The sequence below is a fragment of the Saimiri boliviensis genome, chromosome 13, assembly GCF_048565385.1.
Source record: "Saimiri boliviensis isolate mSaiBol1 chromosome 13, mSaiBol1.pri, whole genome shotgun sequence".
NCBI lineage: Eukaryota > Metazoa > Chordata > Mammalia > Primates > Cebidae > Saimiri > Saimiri boliviensis.
The window spans coordinates 23,867,530-23,894,887 of NC_133461.1; the positions used below are offsets into that span (position 1 = coordinate 23,867,530).

Sequence of the window (27,358 nt, forward strand, 5' to 3'; positions counted from 1 at the left end):
TCCTGTATCTAAAGAAGGCCCCCATTCATTTTCTATGGTTCCACTATATTTTAATTCTTTCTGTAGCCCTTCTCCCCAGCTAACATCTGTCTTCTTATTCATCATCACTTGCTTTTCCCTCTAGGATGCAAGCTCTTAAGAAGGTGGAAGCTTTGCACGTCTTGTTTACAGGGTCTAGCTCAAAATAAGTGTTCAAAAAATGTTTGCTAAAAACAATAATATATGCCCTGTTGGATCTAATTCAGTGTGGTTGTATAATAAAGACTACTGGTCTTGGAGAACTTCAGAGTGTACATACAAGAAAACTGAATACTGCATTTTACATAAGAAAAATTATCTTTACTCAAAGGTACCTTGTATGTTGAATCCCAAGAAGAACCCAATCTAAAACTCACAAATATAAAGCTATAGAATTAAGGAACTCTATCATGAGATCAAGAGATCAAAACCAGCCTGGTCAACATGGTGAAACCCAGTCTCTACTAAAAACACAAAACTTAGCTGGGCGTGCTGGCATGCACCTGAGCACAGCTACTTAGGAGGCTGAGGCAGGAGAGTCACGTGAATCCAGGAGGTGGAGGTTGCAGTGAACCGAGATTGCGTCACTGCACTCCAGCCTGGATGACAGAGTGAGACACTGTCTTAAATAAATAAATAAATAAATAAATAAAATAAAAATACCAGAATTAAGGGACCCTGATGAATGAGTATATACTTTTCAATAGTATATTGAACCCTGTCTGCATTTAAGACAGTAAATTACTTAATACTTACTTTTGCTTCCATGGTTTTCAGAACCATGTTCATTAAAAATATGTGATGGGGATTTTAATGAGGTACTGGAATGGGTCTTATTTAGGTGCTCAAGAGTAAGACTACTGAAGAGGAAATTCCACTCAAGAGAATCACTGGCTCAAATACTTACTTCTACCTTGTATGCAAGGCTGCTAATGGAGAACACAACACCTTGGACATCACCCTTTGATGATATGTATTATATAATGCAAAATAATTTGTACTTTAAGTAAAAACAAGAATGATGTTAAATCAGGGGTCCCCAACCCTTGGCCCAGGGACCTTTACTGGTCAGTGGCCTGTTAGGAACTGGGCCACACAGCAGGAGGGGAGCAGCTGGCCAGCAAGCAAACTTCATCTGTATTTACAGCTGCTTCCCATGGCTCATATTACCTCCTGAGCTCTGCCTGCTGTCAAATCAGCAGCAGCAGCAGATTCTCAAAGGAGCATGAACTCTATTGTGAATGGTGCATGCAGGGGATCTGGGTTGCACACCTCTTATGAGAATCTAATGCCTGATGATCTTTCACTGTCTCCCATCACCCCTAGATGGGACAGTCTAGTTGCCTGAAAACAAGCTCAGGGCTCCCACTGATTCTACATTATAGCGAGTTGTATATTTATTTCGTTGTATATTACAATGTAATAATAATAATAGAAATAAAGTGTACAATACATGTAATACATTTGAATCATCCCCAAGACATCCTCCCACCCTAGTCTGTGAAAAAATAGTCTTACATTAAACCAGTCCCTGGTGTTGAAGAGGCTGGGACCACTGTTTTAAATGGATAAATATGGCTAGTGTTTCAAGAAAATTCAAGAAAACATTGTCATTAAAGGATGCAAATAACTCACATTATATGTAAACTAAGGATGAAGCTCGTATGGTGCCATTATTTTTATTTTGGACTTGATTCTTCAGCAGCTGATAAATTTTTCTGTAAGAAACTGAACTCAGAGAGCAGGTCTGCCTGTGGACAAATTTCAGCTACGTTGAGTTCTCAGAACCTGTATTAGAGAGATCTAAATGGAAATGTTATACTTAATTATTTTCTTAATCTCTACATATTTTTAAAATAAAGGTTATGCTTGATCTCATTACTCCCACAGCCACCTAAACTAAGCCTTTTAGTGGTTCTCAGGGTAGCTGTAAAGAGGCACAACATATTTGTTGAATGGATAATGGAAAAGACACAAAGAGTTGGAATGGGACATATTTCTACCAATGAAAATTCTAAATGGGACAGTGGAGAACAAGAAGCTTACTAGAATGAAGTCAATAGGCACATGGAAATACACTTAAGAATGGAAAAGTGTTTATGTGGGTGGGTGGGTGGTAGGGGGTCTGAAGGCAAAGCCCATGTCTTCCCTGTCTTACAATTTTGTTCCTGGCTGACTCTAAAGATATTGTAACAATTTCTAAATATCTGTATCATAACTGGATTTCGCCCATGTTTCTTGAACTCTTAAAATGCTAAAGACTAATGTAAATAATTAACCTGGGAAAAACCTCTCTGCCCATTACCAGTGGAATGTAATTGAATGTATAATAATCTACACTTTGACTAATCTCCAAAGTTAAAGCTATTTGTTGAAACAGAATGCAGTAAATGGTGGGGAGTAAAGGAGAAATATCAAATTGTTCATCTAGAAGTTATAAAGACATATTGGCATTACTGGATTCTAGATGTAAAAGAAGCCACAAGCAAAAAGCTACACCAAAAAACACAAATGAAAGTTGACTGAAGAAAGAGGATAATGTGAGGTGAAAAAACATTAGACGTGAGATAATGAAAGGTCGGGAATTTTATACACTAACAAAAACTGCACATCATTCCAAGTTTATAACAGGTAGTCGATCCAAAAGTGGATAAAGGGTATTACTAACAGTAATACCCATAAAGAGAACCCACTGTGTGTAAAGCATGCATGACTGTGATACTTCCAAAAAAGACAGAATCAAGAAACTTCATACCAGTTATGAGGATTAGCAAAAACACTAAGAAGTTAACCTAGTTTCCATTTCTCTTCTTTCACAGTATTTAGAGAAAACTATACTTAGAATTTACTTGTTGCTGTCACAGCATTATCTTTTGAATTCTGAGCCAAGACCCAAGTCCAAACTACTGGAATCAATAAAATTGTGGTTTCATGGATTTTTTTTTTATATAAAGCAAGTCCACAACTTGTCATAGACTGCCAGGCATCAAGTTCTCCCTAAAATTCACTGGACTTTATAAAGCTCTTTCTCGTCTACTTATTGCTGGATGTTGATTTTAAGTTCAGTTGCTCTTCTAAAGATGTTTCTAGATGGATTGAGATTGCCAAAATTAAAAAACATTTGAGATCCCATTGCAGTTCTGTGGTGTCTGACTTCATAATTGTGCCCTCACTGATATATTGCCAAATTACTCAGAACATAGCATATCCTCAGTTTTCAAAAAGAATGTCAAGACAGTTCAATCAACCTTTGCTGAACATCAGCTATATGCAAGAGACTTTCAAAATTGCTTTAAAGATGGAGACAGAAGGAAAGAGCTAAGCCAGGAATAGAATTTAGTCCTACTCCCCTCCCTGAACCTATGCCTCAAATTTACAGGAAGATAATATTATCAGGAAATGACCTTGAAACAGATACTCACATTGTGTTCTCTGCTGCAGAAACTAGAATGGTTTTGTGGTCTGTCTACATCCTGCATCTCAAAACACACATCCATAAAGGAAGAGAAACAAGATAGTTGGCATGTGCAGGAACAAGATATTCACCCCTAGTGTTTTAAGTCAATTCTTTCATTTTAGTGACACATCAAGACGTGGATATGATATACACACAATTTAAAGAGAGTGATAAGGTTCATTAGCAAAAGACACTACTTCCTTTCCCCTGAAGTCACAACTTGTAATTATACCTTTTCAACTATTTTTTTAATAAGCCCTTCATGCTCAGGTACTCTAAGGCCTGTGAACCAACAAACAGAAAATCCAGAACTACCTGGTAAAGGCTTTCGTAGAGCTCACAGAAACTTGAGCCTGAAGAAATTTGACCTGTTTAGTTTCTCTTGACTGGTTCTCTCTAGAAGGCATATTGGCTGAGATAATCATCCGCTGAGAAATAGAAACACCTAATCTGAATAATTTTCCAAATTATAAATAGCATGAAGAAAGATGAAATCTTAAAATTATGCCATATTGAGAAGTACCTTTACCAAGAATTTTAGGTTAAACATGTGGTTTGAATCCTAGCTCCTCTTAATATTAACTATGTGGCTTAAACAATTTCTTTAACCTGGGCCTCAGATCCTCCTGTGTAAGTGGGAATTTGTAGGGTCATCCCGTATATTCAAGGCACCTAGCGTGCCACTTAGCCAGCTCTTGAGTAGGTGGAAATGATCTCTTGGTGCTAAGTACAGTCTGCAACCATTTCTTTGTAATAAGTGTTACAACTGCAAACACTCATTAATAACATTTCTCATTTTGCGCATTAAACTTAAACAATGACTGCAATAAAGAACTCTGCTGTTAGTCAACCTGTGTTTATCTGAAACACAGAATGCTCAAGTCCTATGAAGAGAAGTAGCATAAAATATAAGGGTTGCTCTAAAGGGTTTACAATTTAAGAACTGATTTTTGTGTGATCACCAAAATATATTACTAACTAAAAACAGGTGTATAAATTTGTCATTGCCTCATTGAATTGTACATTTAAAATGGGTGTTTTTTTGTGTGTGTAAGTTATTCCTCAATTAGACAAAATCAGAGAAAATATACTGTTGCCCAAGTACAATCCTTGGAGATTCCGATGAAATTGGTCTGGTGTGTGCAGCTTGGGCATCGGGAGTTTAAAAACAGTTTTAAGTGATTCCAATGCAGAAAAAAAGGGGGGAAGGGAAGCAGAAAAACAAGATGCAGAATAGGGTGGATAATAATTTACTCATGCCAGGTTTAGCCAATAAAATTCAGGATACCCAGTTAAATTTGAATTTCAGATGAGACACCAATTAATTTTTTAGTGTAAATATGTCTCAAATGCTGCTCATTTAACTGATGTCCCATATTTTATTTGGCAACCCTAAATGGTATGCTAATTTTTGTGCAAAAAAGGGGGTAAAAATTATATGTGCATCGAATTGTTTTTATATACATAAGATAGATTTTGCAGGTTTGCTTCTGGGTAGATGAACTGCAGCAGGAGACAAGGAGGAAAAGGACTGTTTTACTGTATTCTTTGGTGCCTTTTGAATTTTGAATCACATAAGCATATTACATATTTTTAAAACAAAAACCATTATAAAGTTGATAAATAATTACTAACAGGAGCTAAAAATCAATATAAGGAAACACACTTAATAATATATGTGATACACTTAGCAAACCAAACTAATAGAAGTTTGCCCACACATTTTATTCGATTCCACTCTGATTTTCTCAGTGTAGTTAGATGTATATAGAATATTAACAGGCATTTGTTGAGTTGCCAGACTATCACTCAAACTAATATTAGCAACCTCCTGTTGCATTGCACTTTCATAGATTAGTTAATTGAATCTTCAAAATAATCCTCAGCGGTTTTGCAAATGAAAAGGCTAAAACTCAGAATGGGTAAATAATTTGCTCAAGACCACACAACTAATGAGTAGCAGGCCTGAAGTTTGAAGGTCTGTCAAAATCCACAGCCTTTTGCTTTTAAATACAATGCAACACAACACAACACTCTCTTTCAGAATATGTATTTCTAAAGAGTCAAAAAATTGGTCTTTAGGCATGAATATCAATGCAAAAAGTAAAAGCACTGAATAAGCCCCTTCATATATTATGCCAACATCAGTCACTGAGCTATGAAACATGACACACTGGTTAAAAAAAAAAAAAAAAAAAACTATATTCTGAGGCCAGGCGTGGTGGCTCACGCCCTGTTTTCCCAGCACTTTGGTAGACCAAGATGGGCAGATCACTTGAGACAGGAGTCCCAGACCAGCCTAACCAACGTGGTGAAACCACATTTCTACTAAAACTACTAAAAATAGTTGGGCATGATGGCTTGCGCCTATGGTCCCAGATACCTAGGAGGCTGAGAGAATTGCTTGAACCTGGGAGACTGGGAGCCAGAGGTTGCAGTGAGCCAAGATTGCACCATTGTACTCCAGCCTGGGTGACAGAGTGAGACTCTGTCTCAGGAAAAAATAAAAATAAAAAAAATAAAAAATAAAAATATATATATATATATATATATATATATATATACACACACACATATATTCTGTTTGCTTTTAAATATATATGTATATATATTTTATACATAATGTATATGTGTATATAATTAATATATGTGTGTGTGTGTGTGTGTATATATATATATACATTGTTTGCTTTTAAATAAATATACAGGTATACTTTGTGCAATGCTTGTGTTTGTGTTCCAGGAAACTTGTTTGTAAATTACATATATGCAATTGTAATTATGTTTAGAATAAAATGGAGAGTCTGCTTTTTAGACAAACTCTGTTAAATGTTTTTTTTTAGACAGGAAGATATTTTTATAATGTGCTGATCCCCAGTTTGTTTATTTTTGGACAGGGTATAACATGAGATGGTCCAGGAGTTGGCTAATTGTCCTTCGGAGTTGGGGGTCTTAACACAAAACATGGCTGATGGTTTATGTGTGAAAAGGAATTTTGCCAAATTACAAAGGATTAGGTTAGGTTAAGTTTCTAACTCAAGCTTACCTTTAGCTATTTTTTTCTTTTAAATATATCAGTAAATATTTACCAGAGAATAGCAGAATGTCATTTCGGTGATCAAACCAGTACTATTTTCACAGCTTATTGGAGACAAGAATATGTCAGAGGTCTATTCAGTTTCCTTTTGTAAGTGGTTTAAAAAAGGTTTCTTCTAAAGTCTATTTTGTCATATAATTCCTATACATTCCCTAGTGATTTACTTTTTTTGTTTGTTTGAGATGGAGTTTCACTGTCACCCAGGCTGGAGTGCAGTGACACTATCTCAGCTCACTGCAACCTCTACCTCCTGGGTTCAAGAGATTTTCCCACCTCAGCCTCCCGAGTAGCTGGAATTACAGGCACATGCCACTACACTTGGCGAATTTTTTTTGTATTTTTTGTAGAGACAGGAGTTTCACCATGTTGACCAGGCTAGTATTGAACTCCTGATCTCAAGTGATATGCACTCCCTTGGTTTCCCAAACCACTGGAATTACTGAGCCACTGTACCTGGCTGATTTACCTTCTTTGTAGTGCAGGTGCAGGTGCAGGTGCAGAGTGGGAGGAAAGGTTTGGGCATGGCAATAGAAAATTAATCTTTCAAGAGCCGTTAAAGTTAATAACTTTTAAAACAGTTGACTAAAAGCTAGCATCTCATTGGAAAGAGATTCACAGCCTCCGTGGATATGTGCCAGGATCTCCAACCAACGTCGGGGTGGGAGTGGTCATCAGGCAGTGGAACAGCCCTTCACAGATCTCTCTAGCCTGAGTGTACCAAGGCTGGGCACATGGAGGTTCAGGCAAGTGCTGAATTCCCCATACATTTTCTCCTATTACACGTTGATATTTCTGAGCTAGCAGCATTACAATGCCAAACCCAGGCTTTTTAAAAATCAGCTTAGGACTCGACATCTAAAATGAAATCCCATAGGTGTTGCTGGCCTGGCAAGGGCTCCGTTTGTCCCCATCACCATCTTCATATTGCAGTGTTTGAGCCATTATCTGAATATTGTATTTCTTACTTATTTCTAATCAAAGTAATGATTTTCTTTGAAAGAACAAAATAAAAGTATATGTATAAAATATTAGATCTATGCCATCAAAGATTATGTCAAAAAGCAGTAAGTGGCCAGGCATGGTGGCCCGCGCCTGTAATCCTAGCATTTTGGGAGGCTGAGGCAGGCGAATCACCTGAGATCAGGAGTTCAAGACCAGCCTGACCAACATGGTGAAACCCCATCTCTACTAAAAATACAAAAGAGTATCCAGGTGCAGTGGCACACACCTGTAATCCCAGCTACTAGGGAGGCTGAAGCAAGAGAATCACTTGAATCTGAGAGGCAGAGGTTGCAGTAAGTGGAGATCACACCACTGCACTCTAGCCTGGGCAACAGAGTGAGACTTCATCTCAAAAACAAAAGAAAACAAAAAAGCGGCAAGTAATTAAAGAGTTGACATTACTTATAGCTCCCTGGAACGGACATCTCTCCTATCCCCTCTCCCAATCATCCCATAACATTTTTTTATGTCTTAACACATTTGATTCAGTATTTTCCAGAATGCATTACATTCTGGTAGAGTACTGCCTACAGTTAATCTGCATTAAAATCATGTTATTTACAATAAATCAAATTGCATCTCCCTTTAATTGTATTTGTTATATTTAATTGAATCAAACTTTTGTTTATTCTTCTAAATATTAAAAAGCAAATGAACTGAATGGTTTATATCTTTTATAAACTATGATGGTTTTTAAATGACTTTCCCCTCAGTTTTCTGAAACTCATTTTTCTCCTTGCAGATCAGCAGCCCATTCTCACCCAAATGGTTCTTTACCTATAGTCTGCAGAAATAGATGCACATCTATTTATGAATAAATTCCTTGATTTTTCCTATTTAATATTTTAATGATATAAAGGACTGAGACCTAACATAAAAATCTTGATAGTACAAAAATTGCTGATAATGCAGAGTTATGAGATAGCCATAAACATTTATTTTTATAATTTTTTCTTCCAGAATATGTATTCCTAAAGAGTCTGTTAAATCAAGTTTGGCCTAAAGCTGCTTCCTTGCATATTTATGTTCAGCCTAAAGGTTTTTCTGTACATCGTGAACTATATAAGTGAAGGTGTGAACTGACCATGGCCCACACCTGTGCCAGTCACTGAGCTCGGCCAATCAAATGTAGCCAACAGTTTAATCGTGTTCAAATAAGGCAAACACAGAGCTTGTTATCATCCAGTTGTTTCCGTATCTTGCTTCTGTTTTCTGAACATCACTTTCCTTTTGCTGTCCATAAATTCTCTTCCATCATGTGGCTGCACTGGAGTGTCTAAATCTGCTGTGATTCTGGAGCCTAAGGGATTCGTGAATTGTTCATTGCTCAATTAAACTCCTTTAAATTTAATCTGGCTGAACCGCTGAATTTTTTTTTTTAAGAAGTCCCAAATGTGTGAATAACCATGTTTGGAAAATCAGGGCAAATCAAGCTCAAAAATTTGGGCATCAACAGCCAATCCATAAAATATATGGGGAAGTTTAAATGAGTTGATAAGCTTTTATTCAGTCTTCTGTTTTTTTCTGAACATTTCTTCACTCACTATTTGAATGTACATTTTGTATCTTTCTCCACATAATATCAGAAAATTCTCAGCATGAGTAGTAGGATAAATTAACAAATTAAAATGAGCACAGATACTTGAAAGAGTCAAGGACTTGATGGAGGGAGTTTCAGATACATCTAACCTCATAATTAACACAATATTTCTAATAACATCATATTCCTAATTGGAGTAGTCTATTATGGGTTGGAGACTATTCTCATTATTCTGGGCTGCCCTATGTTGACTCTTCAATTCGTAGGCAAATGCAGGTGTCTTCATTTTACAGTGGTTTTAGAGGTAACAACACAGCCTGACTCAAACATAACTCCCTTTTCGGTTTACCAGATAACTGGGTATTTCCATAATTAGGATAATTTCACATATACAATAGAAATGCATTTTATGTCAGAGCCCCAGAAGTATTTGGAACTTCAGATCCCTGTAGGGATGCCTTCATAGAGCAACGAAAATAGCATCAGTGCCTTGAGGTTTATCACTGTCAATTTCAAAAGCAGTCACAGCCGGGCATGGTGACTCAAGTCTGTAATTCCAGCATTTTGGAAGGTTGAGGCCAGCAGATTACTTGAGGCCAGGAGTTCAAGACTAGCCTGGCCAACATGGTGAAACCCTGTCTCTAGCAAAAATACAGAAATTAGCCATGCGTGGTGGCAAGCACCTGTAATCCCGGGTACTCGGGAGGCTGAGGCAGGAGAATCACTGAACCTGGGAGGTGGAGGTTGCAGTGAGCCAAGATCATGCCACTGCACTCGAGCCCAGGTGACAGAGGGAGACTCTGTCTCAAAACAAACAAACAAACAAAACAACTAGTCACGTGAAGTTCATTTCTACTTTATTTATAAAACTACAAATAGAAACCTCATTGCCATTATGTGCTTTGTGCCATAAAGTTACTCTTAGAATTTACTGATAGAAAAAAAAAAAATGTATCTCTCCCAAAAAGCTGATACATTTGCTTTAGCCTTATAAGAAAAGCTATAGTATTTACTGTCTTTTTTATTTTTTATTTTTTGCCTCTATTGCCTAGAAGCTCAGAGTTCAGTTTTTTGCTCAAATATGGATCTACTTCTAGACTACATGGCTTGGTTCTTGCTTGGTTTTTATTGTTCTTTTGCGTACTTAACTGCATTTTATTTCTATTCCTAAATGATTGCAAATTATTTCATGGGAGAAGATAGAGTCTATTGTTGCTATTCACAGGAGTTATATGTTCATTCTATAATGTTGCTACAAACACTAAATTAGCAAATACCAAGCTATTGCTATTAGAGGAAGTGGGATTAGGCTCCTGCGAGCCTCTAGCCACAGTATTTTCATCCACTTAGCAAAACAGAACCTTTTTTTCTGTGTGCTTTTGTTTAAAGATACCCTATATGTAATATATAAGGTAATATATAATATCTAAGATAATATAAAGTTGATTCACTAACACTGAATTCATGGTCAACAGCACTATAACTCATGCCTGAACGAAACTTATCTACGTATTTTCTCCCTAAGGCACATATAGCCTGCTTGCCCTTAGGAACACTAGACAGCGTCTAAGCACTGCACATGGGGGACATTTTAAACAGAGAAACCACCACTCAAAAGGACAAAAATGTGAAAAAACATGGCATTAAATAAAATGAAAAGGATACTTGTTTACAATAGGAGAACTTAAACAAGAATGTACAGCATCAACTTGTTTGACCTCAGCTGAGAACATGCAAGCTGGATGACTCAAATTTTTACCACTCTGCATATACCTGCAAACGACTAAAAAAGCACCATGGTATTGATTCTGGGGTTATAAATGAATGTTATTAAGTAATCAGATTTGCAAATACATGATTAGCGAATCATAAGGATTGATGGTATGTTATTTCAAAATTAATATTGTTATATTTTGGCCAATTAGCACATTTACAACAATTAGAGTAGTAGGTTAATAAATAGAAAGGAGGGTTCTGTGGGAATGGAACTAGTGACAAATACACTTGGATAGCCTTGTAGAAATATTCAAAAGATGGCTGGGTGTGGTGTCTCACGCCTGTAATCCCAGCACTTTGGGAAGCCGAGGGGGGAGGATCATGAGGTTGGGAGATTGAGACCATCCATGCTATTATGGTGAAACCCCATCTATACTAAAAATACAAAAAAAAAAAAAAAATAGCCTGGCATGGTGGCATGTACCTGTAGTCCCAGCTACTTGGGAGGCTGAGGCAGGAGAATCGCTCGAACCCGGGAGGCAGACGTTGCAGTAAGCCAAGATCGCACCACTGCACTCCAGCCTGGGTGACAGAGCAAGACTCCATCTCAAAAAAATAAAAAATAAAAAAAGACATATTCAAAAAGCTAGAGCAGAGACAACATGAGCATATTCCAGGGGGCAATCAGGGGGTCCGACCAGCAACTCAGGGCCCTGGGAACAGACTAGGAAAAACAAGGTGAGGCTACAAAGGAGACAGCATTAACTTATTTCACAATTTTCTTTTTTTCTATTGCAATGACCTTTTAATTATATTTATTATTGCTTAGCTAGAGGTATCCAAAGGGACTTGTTTTCTTCCTAAATAGATTTTTTTTCTTTTTGATATGGAGTCTCCCTTGTTGCCCAGGCTGGAGTGCAATGGCATGATCTTGGCTCACTGCAACCTCCACCTCCTGTGTTCAAGCAATTCTCCTGTCTCAGTCTCTTGAGTAGCTGGGATTACAGGCATTGGCCACCACACCCAGATAATTTTTGTATTATTAGTAGAGACGAGGTTTTACCATGTTGGCCAGGCTGTTCTCAAACTCCTGGCCTCAGGTGATCTGCCCACCTCGGCCTCCCAAAGTGCTGGGATTACAAGCATGAGCCACTGTACCAGGCCCTAAATTGATTTTTTACCCTACACTTAGACAAATACATCAGGCCAGTTAAGTGGGCATTGTGATACTAATGCATCGCAGAGAAAAGGACCCTAATACAAAAGGAGCTTTGGTCAAATTGTTACTAAAACTTGAGACAACAGATTCTAAAAGAAACCTGACGTCATATTTCTAGTGTTGATGATGAAAAACTTTACTAAACCGAAAGAGCCAGCTTCCTCCCCACACCTCCATTTTCACAGCAACACCCACATAAAGACACCCAACTGGTGAGAACTGGGAGAAAGGCAGGCTGGGAAATACATATGTGAAATTTGTAGGACAAAAGAAGCAGATCAGTGCATTTATTTAGGATGCTGCAACATAGTAGATTCTGAGTATCTCGGGGATCTATTATTTAGGAAGTAGCTCTAAACTGGGCCAGGCACAGGTGTAACCCAGCACTTTGGGAGGTCGAGGTGTGCGGATCATTTGGGGTCTGGAGTTTGAAACTAGCCTGGCCAACGTGATGAAACTCCATCTCTACTAAAAATACAAAAATTAGCTGGGCTTGGTGATGCATACCTGCAATCCCAGCTACTGTGAGGCTGAGGCAGGAGAATCATGTAAAACTGGGAGGTGAAAGCTGCCGTGAGCCAAGATGACGCCACTGCACTTCAGCAGGTGACAGAGCAAGACTCTGTCTCAAAAAAAAAAAAAAAAAAAAAAAAAAAGTAGCTCTAGATTAAAACTACATTAGCTTATGAAGTGAAAATTCAGTAAATTTTCTTTCTGTACTAGAATTGTCTTCAATTTTAATCGTCACAGATCTTCCATTAAGTAGAAAATTATTAGGATTGTTTGCACCACAGACCTCCTTAGAAATTTTAACTCATAATCATTTGTCAGGGTGGTTAGCTAACTCACTGTCTCTTCCCACAGTTATATCCCTCAGAAGATATCGATATATAGATAAACCATACTTATACACTGTGTTTTATTCATGAACTTGGTTCACTTCTTGAAGTGGCACCCTCAATTATCTCAGCCCCCACCCTGATTAATATGACACTCTTCCTCTCTTCCCTGCAGCCATCTCAGGGTTATGGGATGATTTTTCTTCTCCTTCTGTGGCTCTTATCCTCCCTGTCCTTCGTTTGGACTGTGGTCCTAAACCTGTTTGGATGGGCAGCCAACATACAAATTATAGTGTAGGAGGGACCATTGCCTCAATATTAATTATTTTTAACATTAAATGTGTTGATCATGTTATTTGGCCAAATTTTATAGAATTTGAAGAAACATTTTGGAAAAGACTTGATATGAACATTTTCCATTTCAGAAGAATAGAAATAATGCTCATATTACTAAGATACATAGAAGTGTTAGAATCAAGTGGATTGACTTGAAAGTTAGAATGAGTCTGATTTCCAAATAGGCCAGTTGGCTCTGCTGTCTTTTGCAACAGGTTGACATCAGACCCTTGGCTCAGCTGGAACACACCAGTGGGGTTTATTTTGATTGATCAGCAGTGTCATGCTAGTTGTTCAATGTATTTAATATCACCTTTAGTCCCTGGAGAATCAGGAGAGGAAGCAGTAGAGATGAGTGCAGATACATTCCTGACACTTTTAAAAATGACTCTTCAAGTGTAAATTCTCTTTCCAGTGAGCCAGAAAGAAGCATCTTCTTAATATAGAATAAGCTAGCACTGCTAAACAAAAACAAAAACAAAACAGAGTTTTATTGAAAATCTAAACTTATAGGTATGTTATTACCACAAAGCTTTAATAACTAGCTGTATAGGGAATTAATTTATTGCATTGCATTCTTGAACTTGAACAGAGATATTTTTACTACAAATTCTATGTTCCTTGCTGACACGATATCCATGACAATGGTAAAAATGAATTTGAAAGACAGCTACTTACTTTATAGGAGTTTATATTGCCTGTTCATTAAAAAAATAATATTAATGCATAAACTCAAGATACATGCCACAAATACTTGTCTGAAACTAGTGGGTCTAGGATAAAATTAGTTGCAGCAGCCTGCTTTTAAATAAGCATTTTGTTCTTGAGAGTACATAGATTAGACTTAATAGCAAGATGTGTCTTTACATTTATTTTAGACAAAGTTTTGATTGCTGCTTTGACCCATAGGAAAAAGATTTCTATCTATCCTATTAATATATAAGGTTATATTGTTTATCTTTCTTGATATTATCTTCTAAACTTTGATGGGTTTGAGAATGTCCTGATAAACCTAGTTATGCTTAAAATTACTTGGAATATTAAAACAGATTTTCTTTTACACATTTACAGAAATCATTTCTGAGAAATAGTTCAAAAACCGTATTCCCTTGAAGTAAGGCTAGAAGCTATTTCAGTGCAGTTGATTAAGTCCTCTAGCAGTTCTGTAAAGAAAACCCCATAAATTCTAAGAATATCAATAGTTATCTGATCTAGGCTTTCCTTGGGCTGGAATAAGCAAGAAGTTATTTACATACTTTTTCTTACAAACAAGTGGAACAACCAATTCCACATTCACTTTCTAAATTTCTCTGACTTGAAATTATTGTTTAGAGATAAGTACAGATAGAAAACCAGGACTAAACTTCCCTGTGATGAACTAATTAATTTAGTTTAGAGCTATTTCTCACATAGCAGTCTTCTGCCATTAGACATTGACCTAACTTGTTCCTTCACAGTCACATACACATGTTTATGTGGTAAATACTAGACACCGTTTAGTTTAATCAGTAAGATACGTTTTTAAGGAGTCAAGCTGTTGTCCTTGAGCCCTGCGAATTGTCTAAATCTCTAATTGTGATCCATTTTATTCTATGTAATGAGTCTATTTTTCTAGGCTGGAGGACTGGAAATTGGACTGAATAGTATATGGGTATCTTATTTTTGAAAGTAATGACTCAGGAGGCAATATTGCATTAATGATTACTCTAAAATTATTAGGGTGCAATCAACCAAAAGATCTTTTGCTGTCATCTATCTTTGAGGTTGGCCATTTAGTTTGCAACTGTGGACCTGTTTGCCAAACCTACTGTTATTTATGAGCCCACCTCTTAATCTAGCAGCTGGCTAAATTTGGCTTAGAAAATAATATCACCATTCTTGATGGAAATATGCTCAGGCTGGTTAACCAGTTACTACTACTTTAGTCTGCAGAATTACCAAAGCATCTGCCAGTTCACCAGCTGAATCTACTTACATCGAGTTTCTCAATGTTCATGGGGGACTGGTTTGAGGAGCCCCTGGTGGATAGCAAAATGCACAGGTGCTCAAATCCTGTGTAAATGGCACAGTATTGGCACACATGTCCTGCTATATATTTTAAGTCATTTGTAGATTACTTATACCTAATGTAATGTAAATGCCATGTAAATAGTTGTTATACTTTATTGTTTAAGGAAGAATGACAAGAAAAAGAAGCCTGTACATATTTAGGACAGATGTAACCATTCATTTTTTTTTCCCCAAACATTCTTGATCTGTGGTTGGCTAAATATATGGATAAGGAAACCATAGATGGGGAAAGCTATCTGTACTTTCTTTTTTTTTTCCAAGATGGAGTCTTGCTCTGTCATCCAGAACTGGAGTGCTATGGTACAATCTCAACTCACTGCAACCTCTGCCTCCCAGGTTCAAGCAACTTTACTGCTTCAATCTCCTGAATAGCTGGGATTATAAGTGCACACTACCACGCCTGGCTAATTTTTAGTAGGGACAAGGTTTCACCAACTTGGCCAGGCTGGTCTCGAACTCCTGACCTCGTGATCCACCTGCCACAGCCTCCCAAAGTGCTGGGATTACAGGCATGAGCCACCATGCCCAGCCAGCCATCTGTTATTTTAAATATTCAACAAACAGGTGGGAAACTGAGAACTTATTATAAAAGATACTCAGTCAAGTGTTGTTGACAGTATTGGTGAATAGGCCTCAGACTCTGTGACAAGGCCAACTCCCATCCTGAGGACAGACTTAGAAACTCTACAGGAGGAAGACAAAAGACAAGAGAGGATAGTGACCACATTTTCAGAACTATAGATCCAAACATTTATTCAACCCTGAATCTTCCAGTGTATGGAAGATTTAAAGCAGTAGCTGCTCCAGAAATTCCAGGCCATAGCATTGCCACCCATATGGGTCACACTACATTTTACTGATAAAGTTATTTTTGCCCCAAATTCTTCCTTCATGACTCTATTTTTAAGCCTGGAGCTTCTAACGTTAGGCATAACTTTGGATTTTTGTTACATGTAAACAAGCAAATATATTTACTGGGAACAGTAATTTATAGTTGTTTTTAGCCATAACTACTTTAGCAGAAATTAATTTATCAGAAAGACTGGCCAACAAATCATTGATTTCCTAGCTTGGGAGCTGCAAAATGGCATTAAGCACTGTGGAAAAGTATCAAAAGAGAAAAATGTGGGCTCCAAAATAAAGTTCTAAGAAAGATTAATGTTACCCATAATTTATACCAAAAGGAAAGAACTTTACCCTCAATTAATATGATAAATACTCAAGAAGACAATCTTACCTTCATGATAAAAAAGACAACTAATAGCATTCTTTGCCCAGACAGGATTTTAGGAGCCATAGACAATGTCTGGCCTTATAAAAAACTTCATTATTTCCAATTAAGTAGGAGAAGTTGAAGATACATTATTTCTTCACAAAGTCTGCAAAAGAGCATCTTTTGTGTCATCCTTAATAAAGTTTCATGAAAAAAAGCAACTATTATTAAGAATGTTATTGACTTACGTATGAAACTCATCCCTGGAATAAATTTCATAAAAATATTCATTCCTGTAATTCTAATATCAATTCATTTCTGATTCATGTATACAGGGTAATTTTAAAGTCAGAGTACTTAAGTGATTTCTGCTGCCAGAAAAGCAAAAAGATATTCACCATTAGCCTACTTCTTAGACTTTTCTCAATTAGTGTTGGATTTGAGGTATACTCACAGCATCTGAGGGTACTAGATAGTACATCAGGCCAAGGAAATAGGACCTTAGTAGATAGAAACCTTTACTTTTCTGCCTTCATATTTCTTTGTCCTTGGGACCCTGTGGTTTGGACAATACCTAACTGTTGTCTGTATCGTCTGGTTCAGTTTTGCCTTGAAATCATTCCTTAGGCTGATTTTGGTAATTATGTTACCTAAAACTAGCCTCAGAAAGATCATGGCTACAATGGGAGAATGTTTGTTTACTTTAAGTCTCTTTCATCTTTTTCATTCTGTGCATATTTACTGCGCAAAGGTCCTGAAACCTTAACAAGTTGTATGTAAAAACTTATTGCAAAGAGAAAGCAGTAGTAAGAAAAAATGGAATTTGCAAAACAGTTCCCATTAAAATCAAAATTACTAAACTTTTTAATTTCTTACACAATAGCCTAGACTTGAACACTGTTATATTCAACAAGTGTATGCTTTTGGTGATAATAGTTCAAAGCCAAAAACAAGGATGCTTATTGTCAGTCTTTAGTCACGGGTTTAACATCAATGCACATTTTCACCCTGGAAAACCATGTCAAATAGCCATCATTTCAAATGATCCACAAATATTCATCATAAGTGGTAGGAAGACTTTTTTCCAGCAATATTTGTGTCTTTTTTCCATATTTATTATTACTCTCTTGTATAAGTCCATATACTCTTTACAAAACAAGAGATTTGTCCCTACAATGTTAGCTTACTTTCAATCAAAACACAAGAAAAAACACACTGATATTTCCCAAAATAATGTGAATGCTGATCAATTTACAGAAGAGGATAGTGTAGAAGATTTGCAGTTGGATCCTAGGTTAGCAAATACCGTAAGTAGCAAATGCTTAAGGAACAAAAACACCAAAAGGATTAAAGTCCACAAGAGTGCAATAAGAAATCTTGCTTGGAATATTTGTAGGTATGGATTATGTGTCTAACTCATACATGAGTCATTTAAATGTTCTCCATCTATGATCACCAGAACAGAAATAACTGGGATATTGGCATATTATAAGGAGCGTTTATGAAAAACATATTTGTTCAGAACTAGATGTCTCAAATGATGCATTTATAACAAAGAAAGTGTTATACACCTGAAATCCAGAAGGAACACAGAGAACATCTCAACTGAACAAGTTAGGCATGCAATGTGTTCTCATGCTAATTATTTAATAGTCAGAAAGATTGGTGATGGAGAGTGTGAAGCAGCCAGATGGTAGTTTAAAGATTTTTTATAAGTGTAATAGAATATTCCCCAAACTTTTTTAAACAGTGAACTGGAAAAAAGTATTAACATGGAGATGAAGATGGGAGTAAAGAAGAGGTAGAAGAGACAAGATAGCTTTCCCTAAATTTGGTAAATCCTTTGACATGTTTTTCAAGTCAATTTCTTGACAATATTTTCACATTATTGGAATCTACACAAATAATTACTGGACAATTATTCTTTAATTTTTTTAGAACACCAAGATATATTTTGTTACGCTTTGGTAAGTAGGTCTTGAGGATAAAAGTGTCATCAATTTAGTCACAGCAGAGGTAGAACCAAGCTATTAAGTAAAATAAAGAGAATGGAAGTTAATTGGCACTTAAATTAACATTGGCTGGGCACCATTTATTAGAGCATGATATTAATGAGCCAGAATCATTTCATTCAACCACTTAAGGTATCTGTTGGGTTTCCATTCTCTAGAATTAGAACATTTTCTGAGACATGGTTTGTCATTTTTCACAGACTGGGTTGGGAGAGAACATAGGTGAAAAGAATTAAACGTAAAGGAAATATTAATTGGTGATTGCTCCATAGAAGCTACAGGTATATTTATTATGTCCTTCCAATTTAACAACAACTACAATGATTTTAATAATACATACCTACATATATAGACACACACACACATATATATAATTATACATAACCTTAAATTTTTCGTAAGTCCTTCCAGAACTTAAATGTCTTTATTAGACAAAGCAGAGTAGTAGTACTTGCAGAAAATAAAGAAAATCATTAGTCCTCTCTTATGTCTACTCCTCCTCTTTCTTTCCAGGACCTCCTTGACAGATAGCATTTGGTCTCATAGATTTTTCTTAATAGATTATTATTATTATTATTTATACTTTAAGTTCTGGGGTACATGTGCAGAACGTGCAGGTTACACAGGTATACACGTGTCATGGTAGTTTGCTGCATCCATCACCCCATCATCTACTTAGGTATTTCTCCTAATGCTATCCCTCCACTATTCCCCCACCGCCTGACAGGCCCAGTGTGTGATGTTTCCCTCCCCGTGTCCAGGTGTTCTCATTGTTCAACTCCCACTTATAAGTGAGAACATGTGGTGTTTGGTTTTCTGTTCTTGGGTCAGTTTGCTGAAAATGATGGTTTCCAGTTTTTGGGGATCACCTGCATGACAGTACTTCCCAATCATTATCACCAGCCTGACCTCTCCTGAAACGTCTACATTTCAAGAGTCATTTTCTTGAGCATATGCAATTGAATAACTACAGGTACCTCAAATGCAGTAATTCTTCCTCCTCTAAACTGCTATACCTTTTCTATGCCTGATTTCAATTTTGGGGACCACTATTTATCCATCTATTACCTTAGTAAAGCCAGAAATTTAGACTTTATAATAATTTCTCCTTTTCCCCAATGTCTTGTTAATGCCCACTCTTGCTAATTATTTTTTTAATATTAATGTAACTTATCTTCTCCAACTTTACAATTTCAGACCTTTTTTATTTTCCTCTCCTCACTGATCTCGCTACAGTTTTAACCTCCTTAAATTTATCTTCCTCTTTATTATCATAATATTGCCTTCAAACCACTAACTGAAACCTTATCAAATTACATTAAAATTATGTGCTCATGTAACTCTCTATTTTACTAGATTCTAAGTTCTTTAAGAGCAGAAACTATCTCTTACTGACCATCACAACTAAAGTACCTAACACGACCTGACACATAGTAGGCACTTAATGAATGTTTTAAGCAAAATTTCAGAGAAAAATTACAAAATTACAGAGAAAAAATATGCCAGAGATTAAATTAGTATTATCAGATTTAACATGGTGAGCAGGTCTTTTGTTGTAAAAACATCACCAACTTTAACCAATTTAACATTTTTCCTAATGTTTATAATGTCCTACAACAGGGAGAAATTTTGCTTCCCGAAGAAAATGATTAATTCTTGGATGTCTTGCTATCATCTTTCAGATGGAGTGACTATGCACAATGCATGTTTACTGTGAAAAACATCAATTAAAAAGCAGTTTTGAGCTATTTTTAAATCCTCTGATCCCAATTTCTACACACTTTTAGAAAACATGATTCCTGAAAAATAAGACAAAATATTTCTACTGGTTATATAATATTGCAGTGCTAACAGAATATCTTTCTTTAAACATATAGTTAATATTTATGAATTTAAATTGTTCCTTTTCTATTTTGAGTTAGTTCTCTGTTCTCAAGTTGCCAAGCTCATATACCCTCATGTGTCTCAATATTTACAATATTGATTTTAGGAATCCACCTTACTGCTCTAGACGACTTAGACCTTGAAGGCTTTGTTTTACTAAAATGGCTCGTATCTAACACCTTATAGAACTGAAGAAGTGGAAACTGGTTTCTAGGTCCCTGGCCTCACGCATAAGTCTATCTTAAAGTCAAAGTGAACTTTGAAAGGGTGAAAACTAAGGAATCAGAACCACGGAAAGTACACTTGATAAGGAGAACTGCTGGGAACCAGAATAACAACATAATTTGAGGCAAATTCCTCTTCAAAGCAACTCAGTTATCATTATTTAATTATTTTTCAAAGAAAACCACAATGTATAATTTTGTGACTTCCTCAGAGCTTGCACAGGAAACAGATGCCCAAGTCTGTAGAGGACACAGAGCCTGTAGGTTGGTGTACCTGCACATGGTGATCAGTATGTTTTGTCTTTATCCTCCATTTCTCATCTCCTCCTCACCTTCATCTAAATATAAGCTGCTCTGTAATCACAGACGAATAAATTCTCAAGTACATACATTCCTGAGGGCACCCAAATTAAGGGTGTTCAAAAACAATACTAATGAGGACTTGCTGAGTACATTTCACTTTTGTTTGCTTGGTTTTCCCAGTAGGTAAGTGAAAAAATAAAACATAGCAAAGGATATCTGGGGAGATTGTGTAGGCCAATTTCAAAATAAGTAGCACCTGATGACAGTCTAGTGAGGTCCCCAGAGAAAAGCAAACCCAAAGTTGCTCACTTTGTTTTATTGCTATTACTCCTATGCAGGCTTTATCAACTAGCATCTCATTTCCAACAGAAGATTAAAGAATAGGCCTTTCAAATGTGATGCCCTATTTATTTAAGACTGTTTTATTATATTTTAACCCTCAGTTTTAAATATGAGAATATTTTCATTACAGCTTTCCCCACCATAAGATACATTTTGCAGTGTTGTTCTCTAGGTTCCTCCTTGAGAGGCAGCATTTGAGAATAGGTATCACTAACCTTAGGAAGATTAAGATCAAAAATTGAGTGGGAGAGGGATAGGTATAGGGACTAGGAATGGCAGTTTCCATATAGTTAGTTGTGATCTGTATCTTTAGTTCAAAGAATTAATAAATTAGCAAACAGATTGCATTGCTCCTGCACTTTTCAGCATTTGGGAGAAAGTTCCAGAAAATTAGGGGCTTAAGTTACTCCAAGGAAGCACCTGAGTCAATATGTGGCACCTCTTTATATTAGAAAAAGTGTCTACTTTTTTTCAAAGGCACTAAGACATAACTAGTTTCTCATTCCTTCTGAAAAATCTAGTTTCATTTTGCATGTTTAATATTTAGATATGTACAGGAACATTTATCAACAGTACATTTTGTTTATGAAATTAATATATTTTGAATAATAGACCATAAGAACTGAATAATTCATTTAAGGAACTTCTCAGGCTCTGATTGCCTTGCCTAAGTTAGATTGGGCAAGCTGATTTTGCTTTTTCTAATTATTATTGTGCTGGTATATCCCTCAGGTCAGATTTAATATATAATCTCGTTGTTTTTTTCTGAGCAAGGAGAGAAGAAGAAAACAGATTAGGTTGACCCAAAGTTCACTATAATTGAAAATAAATTTATGTGCTAGAATGAAGCCAGAAAGAGGACTAAAATGAAGTCTTGCATTTTTTCCCTAAACTTTAAAAATTTTCCCTGTAGAGAGGAAAAATTCATACGTTCGTATGTTCATAGAGTTCATGTTTCTATCTCTTCCATGTTTACATATATGCATACACACATATACATACAGATTTATGTACAACATAAAGATAATCTTAGGAAGATTTAAGGCTATCTATCAACCATCTCCCTATCATCTATCTAAAGGGATAGATACATAAATGGAAGGAAGAAAAGACGAAAGAAGGAAAGAAGGAAGAAAGTAAATATAAAACAAGAATGATGCATTACTCTAGTTTAGATCTGAACAGTGGCGATGTTAAAATGATCAGCTCATACCTTTTATTTTACACAGGAGAAAATCAAGATCCTTAGGGAGACTGAATGCCTTAAGTTATACGCTACTCAACACTAGCAATATTTGACTTATAATAGACTTCCTACTGGTTTGATTTAAATCCCAATATATGAATTCTATCTCTCCTCTCTATGAAACTGTTCCCAAAATTATGTGATTGGGGCTTGGTATCCTTGAATATAGCTGTAAATACCTATTGTTATAAATGTTAGAAATGCTTTTCCTGCTTTTCTGGATATTAAACATATGCTTTGTATGGCAGCTACTACTTAATTTACTTTGATCTGTTTTATATTTTATAGCTAAACCTTCACTATCATTTTTTTTTTTTTTTGAGACAGAATCTCACTCTATCACCAGGCTGGAGTGCAGTGGTGTGATCTTGGCTCATTGCAGCTTCTACCTCTCATGTTCATGGGATTTTCCTGCTTCAGCCACCCGAGTAGCTGGGACTACAGGCATGCACCACCATGTCCCACTAATTTTTGTATTTTTAGTAGAGACGGGGGTTTCACCATGTTGACCAGGAAGGTCTTGATCTCCTGACCTTGTGATCTGCCTGCCTCGGCCTACCAAAGTGCTGAGATTACAGGTGTGAGTCACTGTGCCCGGCCCACTGTCAATTCTTGATTTAAAAAATCTAGCATACATTACCAAATATTAAACAAATTGTGTTCTTATATTTGTTGGATTACAGCTTTGGATGAGAGCTTGAGGGTTAGTTAATTCAACCTCCCAGAAGAAGCCATCTCTGTAACATTTCTGACAGTAAGTTTTATGATACTGCACTTTCTGATCGTCCTTGGTCTTTAGTTTCTGCAATGACTTCCCCACTGGTGCCTTCAGATTCATCTTGTGCCTCTCTCTGCCACCTGCTTTCCATTCTCCAAACTCCTTTGCTCAGTTTCTTGAATGCTCCATGCTCTTTCCCAGTTTAGAATTTAACAAATCCTTTTGCGCCATTTGGTTGTTCTTTCTCAACCCCTTCACTTAACTGGCAACCAAGGAACCTTTAGGTCTCAACTGAAATAGCCTTTCCTCACAGAGGCCCTCTTGACCACTTCTACCATTAATCTTTTTCATTTAAAGAAGTTATTTGCAGTTACAATAACTTCTCAATTTTCTTTGATCTTAATTTTCTTTTGGTGTTGACTAGACTTTCCATTTTGAAAACTATTTTCTTTTATATAGAAAGAAGAGGGACTCATGGCCAGGTGCAGTGGCTCATGCCTGTAATCCCAGCACTGTGGGAGGCCAAGGTGGGTGGGTCACCTGAGGTCAGGAGTTCGAGACCAGCCTAGGCAACATAGTGAAACCCCATCCCTACTAAAAATACAAAAATTAGCCTGGCATGGTGGCACTTGCCTGTAAACTCAGCTACTTGGGAGGCTGAGGTAGGAGAATGGCTTGAACCCAGGAGGCAGAGGTTGCAGTGAGCTGAGATTGTGTCACTGCACTCCAACCTGGGCAACAGAAACTGTCAAAAAAAAAAAAAAAAAAAGAGGGGAGGGGAGGGGAATGGAGAGGAGGGGAGGGGAGGAAAGGGATAAAGAAGAGGGACTTCAAACAGAAATTGAGTAATTCCACTTTCTCTCACGTTCACCAGGATGCAGGAAGATGACCCTTCTATATTCACTGCTTTGTTCCAAACAATGTGAAAATAATCTTTTGCTCTCCTGAGCACTTTTTTCCCAAGCTTCAACTCACTGTGTATTACTTTTCTTCAAGCTATGTGTACAGCTCAATACCTTCATAAGTATTTCTAATTATATGCTTCCTTTATTCATCTGTTCTATAAGTCATTAAAAAAAAAGAATTTATTAGAGCTTCTATGTAGCCTGATGAGTTTTTCTGGTGGCCTCTTTCTTTCTGACTGATTCCTCTTTAGGATTAGGTGAAATGCTATAATTTCAGAACTTTTTGAAGTTAGTTTTTCTGAAAATTTTATTTTGAAAACTCCATCTCTTTCCCAAGCTGCCAATGATTCCACAAGGCCACATACAATCATCACTTCCCTGTCCTCATCTCACTGTTTATCTTGGCCTTGTCTGACACTATTGACCCTGCCCTTCTTCTTAAAAAAAACATCCTGGCTTAGGTTCATGATGACACTCTCTTCCAGTTTACCTTTCACTTGACTGGCTTTTCACTGACTCCTCCCATCCAAGGTCTCACATGTGAGAATAAGCCAGAGCTGCATCGTCAGGCCCCATTTTTTCTCTGTAATCTCTCTCGGACTTATGTCCTCAAGGCTATCACTGTAAATAGTATCCATAGGCACTTGCCTCTCAAACTTCTTTATTCAGCTATGATGTTCTCTAGGTGCTCCAGATTTATATATGCAAAAGCCCAAGTTGATAACTCCATTTGGCTACTGAAAACCACTCCGAAAGGTCTCACTCTGTCACGCAGGCTCGAGTGCAGTGGCATGATTTCGGCTCACTGCAACCTCTGCCTCCCAGGTTCAACTGATTCTCCTGCCTCGGCCTCCCAAGTAGCCAGGACCTTTGGTCTGTGCCACCACACCTGGCTAATTTTTGTATTTTTAGTAGGACAGGGTCTCACCGTGTTAGTCAGGATGGTCTTGATCTCCTGACCTTGTGATCTGCCTGTCCCAGTCTCCCAAAGTGCTGGGATTATAGGTGTGAGCCACTGCACCCAGCCAGAAAGTCTTCATTTCCCATTAAAATGGTTCTTCCCTAGTTTTATCCATCCTAGGAAATGACTTTACTGTCTACCCCATATCTCAGTAAGAATCCTGTTGATCATTTTGGTTCTTTTTTTTTTTCACTTCCACCTTTATCCAATTCATTAGCAAGTTCTGTCAGCTCTGCCTTCAAATATTTCCTGAATCTATCTACTTCTCTCTGGGGCCATTGTTCTGACCCTGATTTATGCCACTGTCATAGCCGGTCTACTGGAATAGCCTCCTAACTGGACTCTCTTCTACTCTGGTCACCCAGTGACTTAGTCTTTGCAGGGAAGCCAGAGTAATCTCTTAAAAAGATCACCTGATCAGGCGCAGTGGCTCATGCCTGTAATCCCAGCACTTTGAGAGGACGAGGCTGGGGGATCATGAGGTCAGGAGATCAAGACCATCCTGGCCAACATTGCGAAACCCTGCCTCTACTAAAGATGCAAAAATTAACTGGGCATGGTGGTGTGTGCCTGTGTTCCAACCTGGCAACACAGCAAGACTCCATCTTAAAAAAAAATAAAAAATAAAAAAAAAGATCACCTCCCCTGAGGCTTTTCTTGACCACTGGATCACACAATCTTCTTCAGGTCACTCTCATTATATTACCCTTTAACATTTTTTTTTTCTAAATAGCACCAAAAGTTCCAGAATTACTAATTTGTTTATTTACTTATATGTCTATCTCCAAACCCTAGATATAATGTCCATGACATCAAAGGCCTGGTATGTCTCACTAACCTCTGTTGTTATCCATAGTACTTAGAAGAATATTAGAGTTCATAGTATGCTCAGTGAGTATTTGTTGAAAAACGTTCAACGGGCTATATCTAAATCATGATGTTTTGTCATTTTACTAGGAATAAAAACCAAAGGTCAACATGTTTATCAGGACCTTCAAAGCCCTCCAAGATCTGTCCCCATTATCCCCTCTCCCCCATTTCTTGCCACCCCCACTTCACTCCCTTTGTGCCAGGTGCATGGGTTTCTTTGCTGTACCTGAAAGATGCCAGCAAACTGCTCCCTGTTCCTTCAATCTATAATGCTCTTTTTCAGTGTGGATATGTGGATATCCATATCTTACTTACCTCAGATCGACATTAAAATATCATCTCAGTGAGGCTTTTCCTGGGCATCTGATCTAGAATTTCAGCCCTCCCAGACTCTGGTCACTGACACTTTCTGTATGCCTCCTCAGCTTTATTCTTTCTGCTTAGCACCTTTCTCCAATGTGCCATGGACTCAGCCTGCTTATCCTGTTTGGTTTTTATCTTCCTGGTAAATGACAAGCTCTATAAGGTCAGGATATTTTATCGACTTCTATCCACACAGAGCCCAGAACAGTGTCTGACACTCTTAACAAAATATTTGTTGAATAAATGAACATGCAACTTATTAATTATTTATCTCCATATATTGAGCAGTTGTTTAGTTTAAAAGACTAAATTTATTGAAGTTTTTTTTGGCCATCGGATAAACAGAGTGTTACTCTCCTTATTGGCAATCTAAACAAGTTTGTCACATTTAAGGAGTGCCAATGGGAGGTTACTATTTGGAGAATGTGAATAATGATTGCAAAGGGTGTGAAACAAATTAAGTAATACTCTCAACTCCACATTTGGGGTTTACAATACGTTAGTTATTATAAACAGTGATGTTGCTGCTTCCTACTTCTATAGGATATACTTAAGCTCCATATATACCTAATAATGAATTTAAAAAAAATTATTCCCCTTTGGCAGCCATCTTTAGAAAGTATTCTTCTTGGGAAACACCTGGTTTGTCCTGCCTATTTTTATTGTAATCATTTCTCTGCATCTCGACATTACAATTACTTGCTTAAGAGCTGAACTATTGGTCAACTTGCCTTGATGAATCAGCTCAAGAAACTGGATTAATTGTGAGATGAGCTTTATATGAATAGTTGTTTTTCAGGTGTTTTTATATGAATAGTTATGTTTTTCAGGTGAAATAAATGAACAGCAATTCTGAAAACAACATATACTTGTCATGTAAACTGGCATACCAACCGATCTGCTACCAAGAAGATCAATTACATTAGGGTTATCTTCCCTGTTGGGTCAAACATGTCTGTTCCAGAAGTGACCTATGAGAAAGGGGAACTGTGGTTTGCTTATATTCAACAGATTCCCTTTATT

At 37.0% G+C, this 27,358-nt stretch overlaps 1 protein-coding gene across 5 annotated transcripts in view; it reads right to left on the minus strand.

Annotated features, from left to right (window-relative positions):
* Positions 1-27,358, minus strand: part of RAB27B (RAB27B, member RAS oncogene family) — a 180,439-nt gene that overhangs the window by 38,175 nt on the left and 114,906 nt on the right. The window contains exons 1-2 of one of the 5 annotated variants that reach the window (XM_074383410.1): positions 16,532-26,118; positions 13,538-13,685 (exon numbers count right to left, since the gene is read on the minus strand). The exons of 2 other annotated variants lie outside the window; for them this stretch is intronic. The gene's annotated coding sequence lies outside the window, so the exon portion shown is untranslated. Of the gene's footprint in view, positions 1-1,653; positions 1,822-13,537; positions 26,119-27,358 lie in introns of those variants that run through there. 2 more of the 5 variants (XM_074383409.1, XM_074383408.1) reach the window with 2 other exon arrangements.